This window comes from Hemicordylus capensis, chromosome 1 (genome assembly GCF_027244095.1).
Source record: "Hemicordylus capensis ecotype Gifberg chromosome 1, rHemCap1.1.pri, whole genome shotgun sequence".
NCBI lineage: Eukaryota > Metazoa > Chordata > Lepidosauria > Squamata > Cordylidae > Hemicordylus > Hemicordylus capensis.
In genome coordinates this window covers 170,869,196-170,890,373 of record NC_069657.1, presented here as the reverse complement: position 1 = coordinate 170,890,373, position 21,178 = coordinate 170,869,196, and the positions used below count along the sequence as shown (strand labels likewise).

The following is a 21,178-nucleotide window of genomic DNA, read 5'->3' as shown; positions in this document are numbered from 1 at the left end:
CTCTCCGTTACAGAAAAATGTGTGCCTGAGGGAACACATGGAGCAGAGGGGGCAGTCCCACTGCATGCCTGAAGCTGCTATTGATGTCCACCCTTCAGTAGTCAGAATGTTAGCCAGTGTTCACGGACTGTCCTCCCAGAAATGTCTCACAAATCTCACTGATTTCCTGTTTGGTTCAAATCAGTTCAGGATGGTGTTGAGCTCAGATTCTTCTCCTGTGTGCAATCTCCTGAAGTAATTAATTTATAGGCTTATTAATAAGCTCCAGATCTCCTTGAGGAAAACCTTCTGCTGCAACCCATTTCTGAACCATTTCTGAATTATGCCTTTTTACCATGTGTGGTAATCCATACTGTACTTTACAGCCCTGTAAGAGGACAGACTCCAAAATCCTTAGGACTCCAACCCTTGAAGGAATGGGGGTCCATGAGTGCTCTTCTTCATTCCCTTAGGGCATGCAGGTCTTAAGCAGGCCCCGGAAATTGAAAGGGCCGCCTCAACAGGTCAGTCTCTCATGACAGAACTAGTCCCTTCAGCTTGTCTTCTGGCACAGGCACATTTCTTCTTCTTCCCCTCAGGATGCATGGATCTTAACCAGGTCTTGGAAGGACTGCCCTTCCTAGGCCAGAGCTGGTCTCCCAGGAGCTGATGTTATGAGCAACTCTGGCTTGGGCTTTCTTCTTCTTTTATTAAAGTTATAGCAAGTTTAATGATAATTACTGGTACCTGTATGTTTCTTTCCCTGCTGTCCAGAAAGTAGCGCATTTTAAAAGGAGCACAAAGGAGGCATAGCCTCTAAGTATACACAGAGTACACATCTCCCCTTTAAGCCACAGCTTCCACTACGGATGTGCACAGAACTGGCGGGGGCTGGTTCAACAGCAGGGGGATAACTTTAAGGGCGGGGGAGGAGCACTTAACTCCCCACCCCGCGTTCCCCCCAACAGTGCTTGATTTCCTAAAAGTCCTTCAGGGCGGCAGCGTACCTCCCTGCTGCCCTGTTGCCCCCTTTACCAGATGTTACCGGAAGTAATCGATGCACTTGTGCGCATGCACCTGACGTGAGTGCACACAAGCGCAATGCACACAGGCGCACTGAGTACTTCCGGTAAGATCCAGTAAAGGGGGCAATGGGGCAGCAGGGGAAAGTGCATCCTCCCCCACCCTTAAAGGCAGACACCCCCTCACCAAACCTTCAGGCCTGCCAGTGTTTTAATCTGTACGGAGGCCCATAAAAGGGCCTCCGAACAGGTTCATGCACATCCCTAGCTTCCACTTACCTCTTTCTTGATGTATTCTTTAAAAAGCAGAAAAGGAGGCATGACTGGCATTCTTGTTTTAATTATACGAACAAATTCTCTGTCCTAGGGAAAGCAAAGGAACACAGGACTAGGGGTATGAACGGAACCGCGGAGCTGCGGTCCGGCACTGGGGTGGGGGGTTCCTTTAAGGGCGGGGGAGGGTTTACTTACCCCTCCCGCCGCTTTCCCAACTCCGGCGCACATATTTCCTTTAGTAATCGGGGCGGCAGGATACCTCCCTGCTGCCCCTTCCCCCGCTTGGCTGCAAAAGTCTTAAAAAGGCTTTCACGTTACGGAGACATGAAGCGCACGCGCAAAAGGCTTCTTAAAGCTTTTTGCAGCCAAGCGGGGGAAGGGGCGGCAGGGAGGTATCCTGCCACCCCGATTACTAAAGGAAATACGTGCGCCGGAGTTGGGAAAGCGGCGGGAGGGGTAAGTAAACCCTCCCCCGCCCTTAAAGGAACCCCCCACCCCACCCCAATCCACCCAAACCCGAACTGCCCATGTCCGGATCGGTCCGGAGGTCTGTAGCATGGCCTCCGGACTGGTCCGGGCAGATCACTACATAGGACGTTGCCATATACTGAGTCAGACGATTGGTCTATCTAGCTCAGTATTGCCTCCACAGACTGGCAGTGGCTTCTCCAAGGTTGCAGGCAGGAATCTCTCTCAGCCCCATCTTGGAGATGCTGCCAGGGAGGGAACTTGGAACCTTCTGCATGCAAGCAGGCAGGTGCTCTTCCCAGAGCAGCCCCAGTGCTCACGTGCAATCTCCCATTCAAATGCAACCAGGGCAGACCCTGCCTAGCAGTTCATGCTTGCTACCATAAGACTAGCTCTCCTCTCCTCTGGATAATATCAGATGCTATGAGCACAGTAGCCTGTTCAGGCATTATAAAAACTGGGGATGCTCTGAAAACCTGCCCTCACAGAGTTGGTCATCAGTTGGTTATATCCTGCTCTTCCTCCAAGAAGCCCAGAGCAGTGTACTACATACTTAGGTTTCTCCTCACAACAACCCTGTGAAGTAGGTTAGGCTGAGAGAGAAGTGACTGGCCCAGAGTCACCCAGCTAGTATCATGGCTGAATGGGGAGTTGAACCCGGGTCTCCCTGGTCCTAGTCCAGCACTCTAAGCACTACACCACGCTGGCTCTGTTCCCAACCACATTTTAAAAATAATATTTCCATTTCTCCCCCTACTCCTCCCCTACCAGCACACGCACACCATTTTTTCAGGTATTGTCTAATTGTTCTCTCTTTATTTTGAAGCAAGTTACCTTGAGTTCAATGGACTTTGCATATAGAATTATATGCTCAATCATCAAAATGCTGCTTCAAAAGGGATTCGCTGGGCACCAATTCCAGCCTAACATAATCTTCCCCAAAATTGTCAGCCAGATGTTTCCAGGAAGCTCAAAGCAGTATGGAGTAGAAAACCCCACATACCATCCCCACCCACTGCCAACAAACTAGTATTCTAGTGTAGACTGCACTTGAACATAAAAGTTCTACATCAGAGGCAAGCTGCCTGTAAATATGGAGGTTTCACTTGTTCAGCATATTCACAGGTAGCTCGTCCCAGATGCAGAAGTTCCCTAGAATACTAATTTGTTAGTGGTGGCTGGGAATGGCTTTGAGGGGTTTTCCTGGCCTGGGGTCCTTGGTCCCAATCCTATACATGTTTACTTGGAAGTAAATCCCAGATAAATCAGTGTGGGTTTTTTCCATCAGTTTCTTCTGTGCTTTCCTGAGGGGCTGGGAAGAGGAAAAAGCAAGACCACATTCTTGCCTAGGATCTCTGCTGGTTCTGGTTCTATGTATGTTTACTCAGAAGTAAGCCCCACTGAAATAAATGGACTTACCACTCACTAACTTCTTCCAAGCTTTGCTTCCCCCTTTAGTGGGGGTGAGAAAAAAAGAGAATAAGGGGGCAGAGAGAGAAAACCAGAGCCCATAAAACAAAAAAGGAAAGGGAATGGTTGTTTAAATATACAAGTTCCTGAGTACTCCTCTTGTAGGTAACCTTTGTTCAGGACAAGGAAGTAAACTAGGCCGAACTTGCCGGGACTGGCCCCATTCCAACTCTGACTCCAGAACTCTCAGCAGGCAAAAATCACTGCTCTGTGCCCTTAGTTGATTTACCCTGTTATTACAGGGACTTCAGATTTCTTGAAATACTTTATCGATGTTTGTCAGACACGCAAAAGGATCTGAATTCTTGGATTACGTTAAAGAGGCATTAAAGTATATTATCGGCAGTGAAAAAAGGTCAACAGCACTCAAATTCCCCTCTGTTTAAACTGCTGCCCTCTGTCATTTTAAAATAGATCTGTACCAAATTCAGAGTGGTGGTGGTGGTGGTGGTTTGTCACCTAGTTGATGTATACAAAATTGCAAAAAATTGGGGATAAGACAGATTTTGTACATTTCATTAAAAATAGAATGCTCAGAAGCTATCATGGTGGAACACTGGCTGACAGCCCTTGTAGAATAATTGCTTCAGACACGTGCTACTGCAGATGTCTACAGCAATGCCCATGGTGTTGCAGAAGAGCACTCTTGCCCTTACAGTTGTGCAAATGCAGTTGCAGAATGCTATGTTTATTATTTCCCGTGGACACAGTATTGCACAACTGTTTGTGCATTTTTAGGTATTTGCGCAAGAGTGCTTTGTGAAATATTGCAGGTGTTGCTTTAGATGCCTGAAGCATCACAGGTGGTTGAGAACCACCTATGTTACTCTGTGTGAGATGTCAGCCACTGTTTTTACTCATCACCTAAACATACAGGCACTACTGTACTTCTGTATCACGGAGCTAGAAAAGGTGGAGAGAGGGGCAACCAAAATGATCAGGAAGTTAGGAGGTGCCTCAGCTTCTTGAAAAAGCCAAAAGATTTCTCATTCCATGGGGGGCGGTGTGTGTGGAGTCAAATAAGGGAGGTCATGAGAAAGGTCTGTATGGTTCTGCATGATCTGGAGAAAGTGAATAGAGTAGTTTCACTCTGTGTGCCTCCCTGTCTCCATCTCAAGGGTTCAGCCAATGAAACAGACTAGCAATAACTTCACAACAGAAAAATTTGATTTTCATACATACAATGCATAAATAACGTTATGGAATGGCTGTGGTGATAGCCAACAGCTTACATGGCTTTAAAATCTAACTCAGCATCTCTAGATTTTCTTCCTGAAAACTCTCCAGTATTACCATCATACTCATCGGAATTCACAAATCCTAAAATCTTGAAAGCATGTTATATCAAACAGTCAAATCAGAAGATTTCCTATACCCATTTTTTAAAAAATCAATTGCTGCTGAATAAAAATGAAAAATAAGGAGCGGATCTCTACACAACGGCGGGCCTTTCAAGCCCCAGGTGACTTTCCATATTTTCAATTATTATGTTAGGTATACGCATTGTTTATTCTCACTCACTGAGTAAAATCCAGACCCCCCAAAGGGCAGAGTTCTAATTGTTCTCAATGGTCCTAGGAATTTGCACAGCAGATACAGTGCTTTCCACCTATTCAATTCTATTTTAGTCATTCTTACTGCAGGGTTTTGTTTTAATTAGCTCCTTCTTAAAGAGGAAAAAATAAGGTGTTAAATGACTGGCAGAGTTGTTCTGGGAAGCCTTCTACACATTTTGTGGGGGAAAGAAAACAATTATTCTTTCTGTATTTCTAGACTTGCCCTAGATCAGCAGTTTTTTAAACATACACACTGGATTTGGAAGTGGAAAACCACAAAGTAAGATACTCTGAACAAGGATCATATTAAGCTATTTTGAACCACTTAACTCACACTTGAACCTCAATAATTCACATAGTATAGACTTGCTTGAGTAATTCCCTTAATCCTGATTTTAAAAAAGAACTAAACAATGGATCAAACAGAAAGCAATAAATAACCTGATTCTAAGACTTGCTTAGAATCAGCAAGTCTGTGTCAACATAACATCACAAATTATGCCAGCACTACAGGAATCATGCATTAATATCACAAGTCACTGCACCACTGTTAGGCTCGGAGTCCTTAAGTACCTAAGTATCCAGATTCTATTTGTTTATTTATAACAGAGATCGCCTTCATTTGACAAGCCAGATTTTAAACATGCCAGTTGTGCAGCCTCCAATATTAGAGTTGGAGGGGACCTCGAAGGTCTGCTAGTTCAAACCACAGGAGGAGGATTTAGGTTCCACACAGGCTTGACAACTCAACAACCTGTTTACACCTACCCTGAATAGCTCTAAATGCAGAGAAACGGGGCTTCTCTTGGTCCAAAGGAAGAAACAAATGGAGGTGGCTGGGCTGTACATAAGAAGATGGTATTTTACGGTGCCTGATTACAACAGTGTTCAAAAATTTTGAGTGTGAAAAGTAAAAGTTCTTGCTTCTGTTCCAGTGCATGATCTGAAAGCTCATAATGCAACAACCTTGCAGAATCTGCATCGGGTCAGTGCACGGATAGCACTTGAGAACTCCATGAAAAGCTGTGCTTAGGTTTGCAGTGCTAAGGAACCCTGTGCAAGTTGACTGGAGGTCTGTGGAAGGAATGATATAAACCATAATAAAACAAACTTCTAACTGGTTACGTAAAAAAACAGATCCCTCCCCTTGGATTGCAAAAGTTCCCAAAATAACATTGGTTCTCTGTCAGACAACCAGCATATTTGTGTCAAAAGCTATGGGTTAGAGATTCATATGGGTTAGAGATTGTTACTGTAAAATACTTTTTATTAATAAACTTATTGGAATTGTTTATGTCAAACAGTTCCATTTTATGATTTTTACACACCCCTAATGAACTAAAATGCTCACTAACATTTACAAGTAGCTTTTGTTATCAGTTATCCTCAGACCTACAATGTTCCAGGTATTTGAGAGCATAGGCCAGAATTTAACTGCTCTTGCTGCAGAGAAATGAGCCTTGATAGTGACACTACATCTTAATTCTTTTACATTTCAAAACAAAGCACTTCTACATAGAAGTAAATCCCATTGATGTCAATGTTACTCACCTCCTAATACATGGGTGTAGGATGGCTACATTAATTTCATTCAATTGTACAAATAAACATTTCATTTGTGGTGTATGCCATGAAGGTCATAGGTATGGTGTGTGAGTGAGAGAGAGAAGAGGGGTGCGCGGTGGGGGGAAATTGCCTATACATTATCTCTGACCTTTTGAAGGCTGTCATCAGAAAGGCAAGGTGGTCAACATATTTTAAGTGCTTGTTTAAATTTACTTACTGTTAATTCTTCTTTTTAAAAAAAATTGCTTACCATGAAGCCTGAGGAATTTGTCATTTAACTAAATCTACTAGAACTGTTTTACATACCAAATCTAATTTATCAAATACCAGCATCTGCACTCTTATCACAGGCATTCTCCTCCTTTCCAATTTTGTAAGATACCAGATGTTGCTCTTTTTCTGAGTTTATTAACTTAATATACTAGAAGAGATTGCTTGCTGTTCCCTTTTGCTATTTAAAAACAAAGCTCTAGAAAATGACAGAGCTTTTGGGAAAGCCTACAGTCAAAATCCATTAGGAGTAATAACTATCCATGCAATACTTCAGCACAAGAACCATTTTCTTCATTTCAATAATCTTTGAGTACTCTTCTGAATATGTGAATTAATATATGCTGTTATTCTTGCATTTTATGAATTCTTAAATGACCAGTTCTAAGAACACAGGAGCAAAACATTCCAGTGAGCAATACTGCCTCTTATTACTTGAAACAACCAAAGCCAAAGGTGTGGTCTTATCACAATTCATCACTTCGAGCCAGTTCACATGACCAAGTGGGCACTTGGATACTTCTTGAAAACAATGCATGCATTGGCTCATGTTCATGATAGGCCTGGCATATTACAAGTGCCTCTATACACAGGACAGTGTGTTTAAAATGGCATGCACAAAGCCTGATCCTACATATGGTGTTTCCTGCACACAAGTGACTCAACAGAGAAGCCAATCCTGCTGCCCAAAACAAACAAATATACTCAAAGCTGAAATACGTGAGCAGGATCATCCATTGTGTCTAAAGCAACAAGGGTGTAACTCCCTAAAATTACCTGACAGTCCTCAAGAATAGATGCCATGTTCTTCTAGGAATCCAGGGCTTCCCCAATATCCACACAGCCCCACATATACCCAAAGACTGCTGTTGCACCAATACAAAGCTTATGCCCAATTGTGGAAGGCAGAGAGAAGGCCTGTCCTCTTGCATCTTCACTGAGTGATCCACTGTCTCCACACAGCAGCTTTTAAGGTTGAGCAAGTATCTTAAACTTCATCCTATCAGACAAATGCATTAATCGGCTTATTGATGTAACAATTCAACATTGATTTATGGGTATTATAAATGGCAAGCAAGTCCAGATCAACTCTACAAGGATGGAAACATTTTGAATTACTTATTATCAAGTTACCTCACCAGATTAAGGTGACCACTTTCTCCATGCTTTATTTGCAAGTCTAACTTGAACAAAGGTAACCTATTAAAGTATTTTGCAATAGGAAATCACAAGTTACATTGTCTTAACCATAAGCTCTTAAAGCTACTTTGAAATATGTAGCTGAAGAGGTATACATCAAATATCCATGCAAAAAAAAATTTACATTGCTGCTGTTGTTTCCAGTTACAATCAAATTTACATGTTGAAAAGCCAGTCTCTGCTCTCTTTTTGTAATGTTGCATTTCAGGACTCAATCAATCAGAAATAAATGCAAAGTCCCCATATCTATTACTGTCATGAAAGATCTGGTTAAACAGAAGCCATTTTCGTATTTAGGTGAATATAAAACCAGCTATAAGATATAAAGACCCACATATCTTGTCAGCACTTTAGTAAATAGAAGTTTACCATTGCCAATAATTCATAGCTGCCTTTTACTGAGTGTCTGTGCCTATCACTAAATGTATAAGAAGTTAATGAGATGCCATATCAAGGATTTAGCATGCATCTTACAGAGTTGATTTTGCATATGAAATGTGCCTGTTCCCAATCTCATCACCTTATCCGTGTCTACAGAAATATCTATCAGAGAAAACAGAAGGAGTCATATATTTTAAAAGTATTTTTCCCAACTACCTTTAGCTATCAGCAACAAGACAGGAGACACTATATTAGAAGTTCCCAAACCTCATAAGACAGGTGGCAGGTACCATGTGTAATCAGCTGGAAAAATGACTACATTTGGTGCAGCTGGGAGGCTGAAGGCCTGTCTGCACTGATGCCCTACTATACATTAATCAATCTTGGTTTCACCTCTGGCATCTTAAAGAAGCACAAGTGGGAAATAGCAAAATGCCTAAGTTACTATACAAATCCAATTCTAGACCAAAATGGGATTTCTTAGGTGATGGCTTCAATTTGCAGTAAAACAAAATACCTCAGAAATCCCACGTGAACTGGAGTTTTGAACGCAAGAGTGGAGTCTTTGTGACCTCAGCTGCTTGTCTCCCTGCTAGGGTTCTCCTTCTATCTAGCTCTTCTTTCCTCCACACTAAAGCTTAAAAGGTGATACACCTACCCAGATAAGTCTATTTTCCACTTAGCTTCCAAATTTCGCTCCTGCTTTTCCATTGCTCAGATAAAATGTCATGCAAATATGCAGCACTTAATGTATTGGCACAAGTGAGCAACCATGCAACTTTGGCCAAAATTTAAAGAGGCTGATCAAGGCAAAGGAGATGAGGAAAAGATTTGCCACGTATGCCTAAATACAGTAAGCTCACCCTGGCAGATATACAAGGGGAAATGAAATGATTGCAAGAGTTCTGGACCAGACAGACAATGCAAAGAAAAAGCAAGGCACACAATGCAAGCTGCACAAAAATGTTGTAGGAAAACCTGGCACCACAGACACCAACTTAAAGCTAATCGTTGGGATCTAATCTATCAGTCACAGAGGAAAAAGTATTCCAAATAATTTCTTTTAACCTTCCCTTCCTTGTATACAGCAACTAAAATATTACTTGCTTTGAATAGCACCAATCTTCGGGGCGTGGGGGAGCAGAAAACTGGGTTCAGTTCTCTGCTCTTCCCCCAGATGATTAGCGTTATCAAGACAAACTGACCAGATCAGTATTGCTCCTAAATCTTTTCAGTGCATTTCTTCCATAGGAAGGTGTGGGGAGGAAGGAGACATAAACAACCTTTACTCTTTTCATTTAGCACTTGACATTTGCACTTTATTTGACATCAGAAATGCATGCTCAATGCAGAAACTCCACATACAGATTCTTAACTTTGCAAACAGTGTGACCTCTGTCTTGTTAAAAACAAAGGTTCAGAACTGAATTTTAACTATGCCTAACCAAAGCCAAGGCCAGGCTGTTTCTGGACTTGAGAGAAGGTTTCTTCTGCATCATTATTGTCCCCCAAGATCAGTACCAAATGATAGATGAACACAAATAGAATTTGTTGCAGAACTTATGACCATTCTCAAAGTTCACAATAAAAGCAATTCAAAGCCAACATGATGAGCCATTGCACTGAAGAATAGTAGTTCTGTTTGTCCTTTAAACAGGTTCTATTTTGGCAATCAAAACTCAATGAAAACTACTATATTACAGCTTTGTCTATCGCCAATACCATCTTGACTTAATTCTACAGCTGTTCCTCCAATTCCTTCTTCAGAAAACCACAGGGAATTGGTTTACAGTGTTAATAATGCAGCTTCTTTGAGGACTTTATTTCAAAGAGTAAAAAGCCTAAAATGACTAAAGAATGTAGTTTTCCCACTCATTAAACTTTTCTCCAGTGATGCATAAACTGCATTCTCCTCTGTACTTTCTCAGAATATATGAAGCTCACCAGGAAAGACATAATATTTTCAAGTTACTTTTAAACCCTCTAATTTGCATTTGCCACTCAAGATGTCATGGCACATACTATAACATGGAAGCAATTTTTTGAGAATTGCCTGGCACCAATTGACTGAGCTTCTGTGATACCACAGGGAAGTTGAAACACCCCAGTTTCTCAGAGAATGAGGGAAAGTGAAGTTGTCAATTCTACTGGGATTAAAACTTCACAAATCCCTAGAGACACAAAACTAAGTGGGAAGAAATCCAGGAGATTAGGAAGCTTCTGAGCAGGGAGTTGCAGGAAAGGTCAGAGCAGGAAAAGTATAGGGACCTAAGAAAAGTGCACGTGGTAGATAAAAAGTCCAAAGGGAAAAGGATTAGAGGAAAGCTTGTACACAGGCTGAGGACATGAGATATTGGGCCCTTAAGGGCTCCGATCTGCCAGGGAACATAGGAACCTGCCATATACTGAGTCAGACCATTGGTCTATCTAGCTCAGTATTGTCTTCACAGACTGGCAGCAGCTTCTCCAAGGTTGCAGGCAGGAATCTCTCTCTGCATTATCTTGGAGAAACCAGGGAGGGAACTTGAAACCTTCTGCTCTTCCCAGAGCGGCTCCATCCCCTGAGGGGAATCTCTTACAGTACTCACACATCAAGTCTCCCATTCAAATGCAACCAGTGTGGACCCTGCTTAGCTAAGGGGACAAGTCATGCTTGCTACCACATGACCAGCTCTCCTCTCTAAGAAGCCTTAAAATGCTTACCTCCCTAGCAGACAACTGAGGGCTCCTTCCTGGGCAGGCGGATTGCCCACCCAGATGTTTGCTGGCTACTGCCAGCAGTGTGGAAGGTTGGGGGCTGGGATACATCTTCCCAGCCCCCAGAACTCCTATAATACACTGCTCAAGAGCACGATGCATTATACAGATCCCCCAGCACTGGCCGGGAAGCTACTTGCAAGTAGGTGCCTCATGGAGCCACGTGGCACCAACACATAAGTACTAAGCCTGCCTTAAGGACACCCTCGCACCACAAACCTGGGCTAAGCAAGAGGCTCTCTAAGTGGGTTTGCCACCACGCTGTCACATGGCTCCCAGCTGTTCACATGCACTGGTAAAATCAGGCTGGGCTTCCTTAGCCTGGTTTTACCTGAGCATGTGAATAGCCCACTATGTAGGTCCACGAATTAGTCTTGTCCTTAACCATTCACCTGACCAGCAGTGTCAACCTAGAGCCATTGAGGTGTCCCTATGTGTCCCTACAGCTGTAGCAAATTTGGTTCAAATAAGTTCAGCAGTTCACAAGTTAGTTCACTTGCACCTCATAGGTTTGTGCTTCCGCCATCTTGAATCAGCATGGATGACATCATCACAAACTACACCACTAAGGTATCCCTGTGTGTCACTCACTACAACCGCACATAATTTGGTTCAAATCAGTTAGACAGTCCACGTTATCCCATTTGCGCCTCAAAAGTGTACATGTCCACCATCTTGGATTGGAGTGGATGACATCATCACAAGCTATGCCACTGAGGTGTCCGTGTGTGTCATTCACTGCCACTGTACCCAATTTGGTTCATATAGGTTAGGCAGTCCACAAATTAGCCTGCTTGCACCTCAGATGTTCATGCAACTGCCATCTTGAACTGGAGTAAATGACATCATCACACACCACACCATTTGGGTATCCCTTTGTGTCTCTACAACTGTAGCAAATTTGGTTCAAATCAGTTAGGCGGTTCACGAGTTAGCCCACTTGCACCTCAAAAGTTTACATGTCTACCATCTTGGACCAGAGTGGAGGACATCGTCAAAAACTATGCCATTGAGGTGTCCCTATGTGTCACTCACTGCAAGTGTATCTAATTTGGTTTAAATTGGTTAGACAGTCCACAAATTAGCTTGCTTGTGCCTCAGATGTTCTACGCTGTTGAGGTGTCGCTACGTGTCCCTACAACAGTACCCAATTTGGTTCATATTGGTCAAGGTATTGCGAAGTTTATGGCAGGGGACACATGGACACACACACAATGCCAGATGAACTCATAAGTCTACTGGAAAGTAGGCTTTTTAAAAAGCATATTTCATGCTAGGGATTATATAATGCCTATATAAAGTGATTGTATAATGCCAGTATCGTAGTACCTTTTATAGAAATATTTGGAACACAGCCATCTTAAAAAGAGTATTTTAGGTTGGAAAAGATACAGAAAATGATCAAGAAGAGTGAGCACTTTCCCAAGAAATTGGGGGTTTCCAACCTAGATCCCCAGACTTATTTATTATTTTTATTTCCCTCATTTCCTCTAAGAAGGTCAGAGCAGTATACATGGTTATGTTTATCATCACAACAAATCTTTGAGGTAGGCTAGGCTGAGAGATAAGTGACTGGCCCAGAGTCACCCAGTGAGTTTCATGGCTGAACAGAGATTAAGACTCAGGTCTCCCCACTCCTAGTTCAACACTCTAACCGTGCTAGCCCTCTGTTGTGGCTCACTCACCACACCAGCCACAATAGTCTTTGGAGATGATGTAAGGCATTCCAGGGACTCAAGGATGAAATCCCTCGCTATAAGCAAAGACATTTAGTGGAGCTTTTTAGTACAGAAAACTGATGACTAGGGGTGGGGAGTGGGACATGATATAGGCTCATACTATGCATGATGTAGATAAAATAGTTTGCAGAAAGTGAATACAGACGTTTTTCTTATTCATGGATAAAAGCAGGACTCAGATTCGGCAATGAAACTGACTGGCAGTAGAAAGAAAGTTTGTCTTCACACAACACATAATCAATGTATGGACTTCACTGCCACATATGGCTACTGACTTAGAAAGCCTTAAAAAGGGATTCAACAGATCAATTAAGGGCTAGCAGCCATGCTGACTAAATGGTACCTCCACATTTGGAAGCAGCGTGACACTTCATACCTCTTTCTAGGAGGAAGGAAACAACCATAGAGAAGGACTCTTACTTTCACTCTCTGCTTGTGGGTTACCAGACATACCTGGATGACTACATCTGGGAGCAAAATATGAGACTAGTGTGATCCAGCTGGGGACCCTTTATGAGCAGGAGCAGAGAAGACCAGGAGACATGCCAAGACTTTCCATTAATGGTCTGGCATGTTTCATGCCTTCATGGCTGTGGCTAGGAGGAAAAGCAAGGCTCTGTTATGACCCAAGAGGATTCTTCTATGTGCAGATAGACCGGACTCATCATGGACTGGGTCAAGGCCAATGGCTACAAGCTAGATTTTTGTGAACTGGTCAGAAGGTACATGATTGTAAATGAAGAAGAGTCTGAATATACTTATTCAGACTCCAACAATACTGGGCAATAAAAATACCATGCCTAGATTTGCATCCTTGGATCCAAAGCCTATTTGTCGACAATTAAAAGACTGTCAAATAAAAGGCGGTCAATTGGCTGACATTCAAATCCCAACTCGACTTTTCCTTTCAGAGGCCAATCTAGTCTATTATGTGCACATAAATAAAATGAAACTACTAAAATATGTTTTTCATTCCATGATGAAGATAAAAACTGGTTTTCTGCATTATTAAAGCAGCTAGGTAATTACAGAAGCAATAGCCTCTCCAATTTCAAAGCCAAATATATTATTCTGCAGTCAACATGGTTTAAAATTGGATTATCCATATACATAAGCTCACAAATGATTAGAGCTTTACTCTCTGTACTAAGCTTCTCTCTTCTTTTTTGGTCTGTAGACCAGAATTATTGAGGGAGGGGGAGAGAGTGTGCTTGCCAAATTAGGTCTGGCTTCTTTCTGGAGTTGTTCTTGAGACCACTGGAAAATTTTGAAGGAAGACAATGAATTCAATTGGATTATTTTAACCTGATTTGTATTTTTAATTGATTATATATGAGGCTATTCACACACACGTGCAAAACTGGGATAAGGGAGCCCAGTCTAGTTTTGCAAACGCGTATACTGCCGGGAGTGTTAGACTAGGACCAGGAAGACCTGAGTTCAAATCCCCATTCAGCCATGAAACTCACTGGGTGACTTTGGGTCAGTCACATATCTCTCAGCCTAACCTCCCTCACAAGGTTGTTGTGAGGATAAACATAACCATGCACACTGCTCTGGGCTCCTTGGAGAAAGAGCCGAATATAAATGTAATTAAGAAAGAAAGAAAGAAAGAAAGAAAGAAAGAAAGAAAGAAAGAAAGAAAGAAAGAAAGAAAGAAAGAAAGAAAGAATTAAAATTAAAACTTCTACTTAAAGGAAGCCCCTGGGCTTGCAAAAATCACTCTTTGCTGAGGTGAGAGAGAGAACGCTTCCGGGCTGATGCTGCTTTTTTGTCTGTAGAGTTGCCGCCTCTCCGTCTCTCTGATCTGGTCTCCGCTGCTGTTGTGTTGATGAAGTATTTCCTGACTGCCATGCTTTTGGTTTTGTTTTTTTGCTTACCCCCCACCCCAGTTACCCTTCTTTTTAAAAGTATTTTTTTCCTGGCTGTGTGTGGCTGCTGTGCTTTCCCTTTTGGATTTTTGAGTGTGAGAGTGTCTCCTCCTGCACTGCCCAGCGATGCTTTTTCCCCCTTATCCCTATAGCTTGCTCCAGCAGGGGGCAGCAGCTGCCTCTGCCTATCTCCCAGGCCTAGGCTCCCCCCACCTTTCTCCCCCCACACCTTTTCTCCAGCAGTTTCTCCCTAATTCTTCCCTCAGCATTTTATTTTACTTCACTCAGTATTTATTTTAATTTGTGTGGGTGGGTAAGAAGCCCACAGCTGCCCTCCCCGCCCCCCCACCCCCGGGTAATTATGCTGCTGCTGCTGCTGCTGCTGCTGCTGCTGCTGCTGCTGCTGCTGCTGCCGCCGCTGGTCAGGTTTGTTTTTTCCTGGCCTGTGTGTGTGCAGCATTTGGGGCTGAAGACTTCAGGACAATAAGAGGGTAAGCGGATGCTTTTTGGTGCGACCTTGTATTAAATAGGACCTCCTTGTTGAGTTTGGGGGAGGTATTTTTTCTGTGCTTTATTTTACAGGTTTTTTCTTGTTTTTGCAGGTCCCCCTTAGTCATCCCCCCCCCCCATTTTGTTGTGGTGTTGTGGGTGGGTAGGTGTTTTGGTTAGGGCTTTTTACCCACAAAAGATTTTTAAAATTCTAAAAGCCCCTGGGAAGATGTCTGAGTGCCGTGTTGAGGCAAGGCTCATAGCAGGGTGGTAGGCAGAGAAGGGTGTCCCAGATGGTGTGGGAGACCGGGGGGGGGGAGAGAAGACAGCACAGGATCCCACAGGTCCCCATTGGTGAATTCTTTGCCCCCAGTGAGGTGATAGCGGGATGGCTCCCTTATCCGGAGCCTGCTGCCACTGAGCCAGGTCCCAGGTCCAGGTGCACTGCCAGTGCTGCCACCCCATGTGGAGTCTGGAAGTGCAGTGGGCTCTCTTGCCAGGGAAACCACTTCCGTGGCAGGGCTGGAAGGCATGGGCTTGACTGCTGGGAGTGCAGCCAGACTGTCCCTCTCTCTGGCGGCCCCTAGACCGCTCCTCTTGTCACTCAGCCCCCCCCCCCCCGGTGATGCCCAGGACATGGTGGAGTCCAGTTTTGGGTCCTCCGGGGCCCAGTCTGATGCTGAGGAGGAAGGGTCTGGTGCTGAGACTGAGGCATCTCTCAGCCGAAGCCGGGAACTCTTCTGACACGCAGGGTGAAAGGGGGGGGGTGACAGTGGTGGGCAACCCGTGGCCCCAGTAAGTCCGCCACCACCAAAGTGGCCCAAGATGGCATCCAGGACACCAAGCATCAGGGGATGACCTCCATGCAGTGGCATCACCCAGATCTCCTTGCCTCCGCTGGCAGCACTAGTGCACCTAGTATGCCTGTGACTAGAGCTGACAATGGCCGTGTGAAGGCTTCCTTAAAGCAGGGCATGCTGCCAGTCAAGCGGTGGACACAGGCATTGGGCAAGAAGCATCTTGGCCATGTGAACCCACATCTCCTCATTCACCTCATAGGGAGATGATGGCCACTGTGACCAACCTTTTCAAGTGGTTGAGAACCCCGGCTTCAGTGGCACTGTGTGCAACATTGCCTAGCACCAGCATGCATTTCACCACTGATCTGTGGAACAATGTGAGTGGAATGCACACTGCTTCCCTGGCCCTAACTAGTGGCGCCCAGAGAGAGAGGGAACCTCTGGTGCTGCCTCTGGCTCCAGCACATCTCACATCGCATTTTTGGCTCAGGTGGGCCATCTTGCATGTGGAGACCTTGGATGTCAAACTAACCAAGGATGAAGTGGTGGCTGTACTCAACCGCCAAACTGAGGAATGGATAGGAGGGTTGCCACACCTCAGATGGCCCAATGCGTTGCCCACTACCTGAAGGAGTCTGTGGAGAAAGACCCAGAGATGGACCGTGCGCAGTTCTGGGCAACCCGTCACCAAATCTGGCTGCACCTGGCGGTAGTTGCTGTGCAGCTCCTCTCCTGCCCCTCAACCAGCGTCCAGAGTGAGCGGGTGTTTCCACATGCTGGCGACTAGGTACCACCTGCTAGGTCCCAGTTGGATCCTGGCTTGGTTAAGCAGTTGGTTTTCCTTAAGGTTAACCTCCCCCTGCTGGGCTACCCCAAGCTGGAAGTTGAGCTGGGCGAGTGATTGGCCCATGGTTGACCTATGGTGTTGGTCACCTGCCCGCAACAGCTTCCGCTCATCCTAACACTTGGGGACTGTGAAAATCTCAAACTGCAAATGTGTAAAAGTGTAAATATGTGAATATGTGCTATAAATGTGTGGAAGTGTTGTGGGTATGTGCATGCACATAGGTTTTTGTTGTGTGAGTATGTTTGGTGAAGACTAGAGGTTCCATTCTTTTGTGTAGATAGGGTTTGGGAAGCTTTGGTTTGTGTAGATAGTTGGTGTGTAAATACTACAGCTGAATAGATGGATGTGTGTATATACTTGTAAATTATGTATTTGTACAATGTGTATACAGCCCCCCGACCCTCCTTTTCTCCCTTCAGTTTAGTTCTAGCACACACACACACCGCCAATGATGAGTCAGTGGTCTGGTGTCACCACGTGTCTGGGGCCTGAGTGGCCTCCAGCAAAGATGTGGTGGACCTGCCAGTCTGAGATGGGTTTTCCTTTTTCGTAGCCGCATGCATGAAGAGAAGAGCAGAAAAACATCTCAAAGTGCATTATTTTAAGTCCACATTCAATGTGGTGTGCTTTTGCCTCACCCTCTTTCTTTGCAGTTTGTGTGCCGAGTTGGTTTTTCTGCCTTGTACCATAGTGTCTTGTTACAGTAGGTGTTCGTTTGTGGTTGTAGTAGTCTTTGGTGTTTGATTTGGTGTTCTTGGTTTTGCATTGTGTAGGCAGGTCTGTCTCTGGGTGATTACTGGGTTTGGAGCTTGGTGCCTGTTTAGTTGCATCACTGTGTGTTGGACTACAGCCTGCTAGCGGCACAAAATTGAGCCTGCTAGCGGCACAAAACCAGCACAAAGCAATCTGACACTCCTGCAATTTTAAAGGATTTTATGAAGATCTTTTAACTTTCTGCATTTCCCCCCATAAGGAATAATGGGGATTTGAGGTGGCCCCATCTGCCTCCTCGGAGGGTGCACGGGCACCTCAAAGTGGGTTTGGGTGCAAGGCACATTGGGTCACAATTCCCCCACCCCCAAAAACTCCAAGCCAGTGGGGTTCATGGTTGTTGTTATTTAGGAATTTTTAGTTTTCAGCCTGTTTGACACAGTTCTCTCTTCTCTCAATGCATCCCATTGAGAAAAAAATCCGCACACTGTGAACTTGCTGTAACCTCTGAACTGTATGTGACTCCCTATCCAGCCTACTTGTTCCCTGTTCAAACCAAATTGCCTGGCTATTATCAGGTGCTGGTTTGTTGCTAACCAGACCACATGTCATGACCAGTAGCAAATAATCTCATCCCTGAGGAAGGGAGAGCAGTTCAGTCAGAGGAATCAGCTCCAGCCCCAGTTCCAAACAGTGACACCAGGCTGGAATCCAAGTCCACCAGGATAAATCTCTCTGCTCTCCAGACAGGGAGATAAAGGCTGAGAGCACAAAAGTAAAGTTGTGCCGTGGAGTTGGTGTTGAAACATAGTCTGAGAAAATTGATCACTTGGAGCTATCCAGGGTCCTGCAACCCCATCTGCCTTGCTGCACCTCTTCCTGATTGTGGGACAGGACCTCAAGCTACCATCCTTCCTAACCTATCCTGGGATATTGGCTTAATCATTTAAGAAGTGCCCCCCCACCAATTACTTAATGGAATCCTGTTGTTCCATTTGACACAGCTATTTCCAGCTGCAGATATGACATCTTTGGTCTCAGAAATGTCTAGGGATCTAGGGATCTTGCATTCCTAGAGAAATCAAGAGAAATCTCCTCTTGGCTCTGCAAATGGGCAGAGACAAGAAAGAGACACCAGGCCTAACAGCTCTGGGATCAAGTGCAAGAATGAGGAGCACCATTTTTATATTTTGGCATAGACAAAAAGGGGATACCTAGCAGTAATGAGATCAAGGGCAAGACTGGTGAGCACCATTTTAATATTTTGATAGAATTTGTTTATCATATTTCTATACCACCTGATATGTACATCTCTATGTGGTGTACAAAATTTAAAATATTTAAAAGTTACAGATTAAAATATATAACAATAAAAACAATAGAATAAAATAGATATTAAAACAAGTTTTTAAAATTATTAAAATTAATTCTAATTAAGAGCCTGTGAAAACAGGAGAGTCTTGAGGTTCTTCCTGAAAACAAACAGAGAAGGAGATGCTCTTATTTCAATACGGACCGTATTCCAAAGCCCTGAGGCAGCCACAAACAAAGCCCAGTCATGGGTCACCACCAAACAAGCAGGTGGCATCCGTAACCAGACCTCTCCAGAGGATTGTAACAGGTGGCAGAGTTTATGACAACGGAACCGCTCTCTTAAATAGCCTGGACCTAAGCCTTTAAGGGCTTTATAGGTAAGGACCAGCACTTTGTATTTCATCCAGAAACATATCGGGAGCCAGTGCAATTCTTCTAGAACTATTATGTGGTCCCTTCATCTTGTCCCAGAGACCAATCTGACTGCCAGATTCTGTACCAATTGTAGTTTCTGGACTACGTACAAAGGCAGCCCCATGTAGAGCACATTACAGTAGTCAAGCCTGGAGGTTACCAGCATATGAACCACTGTTTTAAGGTCATTCACCTCTAGAAATGGATGTAGCCAAAATATCAGTCGAAGCTGATAAAAAGTGCTCCTGGCCACCACCTCAACCTGAGAAACCAGGGAGAGCTTGGGGTCCAGGAGCACTCCCAAGCTACATACCTGATCTTTCAAGGGGAGTGCAACCCCATCCAGAACAGGCAGATCTAAACGATCTCTCGGGTCCTGTCCTGCCCCCCCCCCCCACCCCATGTCAGTACCTCCGTCTTATTGGGATTCAACTTCAGTTTGTTATCCCTCATCCAGCCCATTACCACCTCCAAGCAGGCATTTAGGGAAGATATGCCATTTCCTGATGAGGTCATAATGGAGAAGTAGATCTGGGTATCATCAGCATATTGATAACACCCAGCACCAAAACTCCTGATGATATCTCCCAGCAGTTTCATGTAGATATTAGAGCATTGGAGACAGTATGGAGCCTTGTGGAACTCTACACCAGTTATCACTTAGCAGAACAACAGTCTCTAAGTAACACCATCTGGAATCTGCCAGAGAGGTAGGAGCAGAACCACTGTAAAACAGTGCCACCCAATCCCAACTCCCCCAGATGGTTCAGAAGGATACCATGGTCAATGGTATCCAACACCGCAGAGAGATCCAAAAGGATCAGCAAAGTTGCACTCCCTCCAACGATAGCTAGTTGAAGATCATCCATCAGGCCTACCAAGGCAGTCTCAATGCCATAGCCCACACTGAAATGCTAGGAGTCACAAGGAAGCAAAAGTGTACTAACAGGACAGAATTTGTAAAACACAATATGTAATAACTGTAAAGTCTTAGAACATTACAGGATTTGCCTACTCCTGTTCTAAAAAGTCTCAGTCTTGTTTGGGTCAACCCATGTTCTCACATACAGATCAGATGTCAATAAAAAGCCAACCATGATACTCATAAATGTGGAAGAGAACATGGATGTGTATAAAATAAGGTAGCCAAACAAAAGTACTGGAAGTATTCATTTTATTTTACTGAATATGCCAAAGGTTTTCCACACCTCCAACTGACATTCAGAACTCAGAAGCTAAAAACTAGAATAGCAGAAACATGAAATGTCAGGAATCAGGTGTACTGGCAGAATCACAGTATGTCAGAAAATTGGCAAAGCACCCTAGAGCACTCTACTAGCTATTTTCTGAGTTTTAATCCTTTGTCCATAAATGCAAAGAATCCATACAATTTTTTACAATCATTTACTGCATTCCCTAGAAAAGCTTGTCTGCCACTAAAACTGTTTGCAAAACCAAATTAATCCCAACTGTAGCAATCACATTTTTTTTTTGTTTTATGTTTTAAATGGAGATTTGGGGGACATTTAAATTTAGGAGTATGAATTTATACTTGGACCACAAAGCTTCTTGTATAGAAGCATCTCAATGCAAATTAGCATTCAGTTTTAAGTACTGCACATTGTTTCCTACACTTTCTCCCTGATGTTACTGAAAGGCATGATGAGAAAAAGAAAGGATTTGTCAGTAGAAGAGAGAGTGCTATTTAAGCTAAAAAGAAATGGCTGACACAAGAAGTAGGGCTGAAAGCTGACCATTAACAAATTTAAAGTGGAAATAGAAGGTTTTAAAAGATTTGATGCATAAAATCCTACAGGTCCCACTAAAACAGCAGTGAATACAAAGAGCTTCACTTGGTTTGAGCAGAGCTGGATAAATTGGTGCAATAGGTCTTGTGATTTCTATTCTGGTGCTGAAATCCAGTCTACAAAATTCTAGTAGGCTTTGGAGCCTTGCCTCCTCAGTAGTTTCAGGGACAACTGAAAACAAACATGTTTGGCAATGCTAAACTGTGCCCCAGTAGAATTTTGGTGGGTGCAAACACTAAC

At 43.8% G+C, this 21,178-nt stretch overlaps 1 protein-coding gene across 10 annotated transcripts in view; it reads right to left on the bottom strand.

The window, feature by feature from the left end:
- THSD7B (thrombospondin type 1 domain containing 7B) overlaps window positions 1-21,178 on the bottom strand; it is a 690,438-nt gene that overhangs the window by 631,795 nt on the left and 37,465 nt on the right. Inside the window, exons 1-2 of one of the 10 annotated variants that reach the window (XM_053254905.1) lie at window positions 8,405-8,502; window positions 7,385-7,607 (exon numbers count right to left, since the gene is read on the bottom strand). The exons of 5 other annotated variants lie outside the window; for them this stretch is intronic. The gene's annotated coding sequence lies outside the window, so the exon portion shown is untranslated. Of the gene's footprint in view, window positions 1-7,384; window positions 7,608-8,176; window positions 8,384-8,404; window positions 8,505-8,846; window positions 8,943-21,178 lie in introns of those variants that run through there. 4 more of the 10 variants (XM_053254916.1, XM_053254926.1, XM_053254947.1 and 1 more) reach the window with 4 other exon arrangements.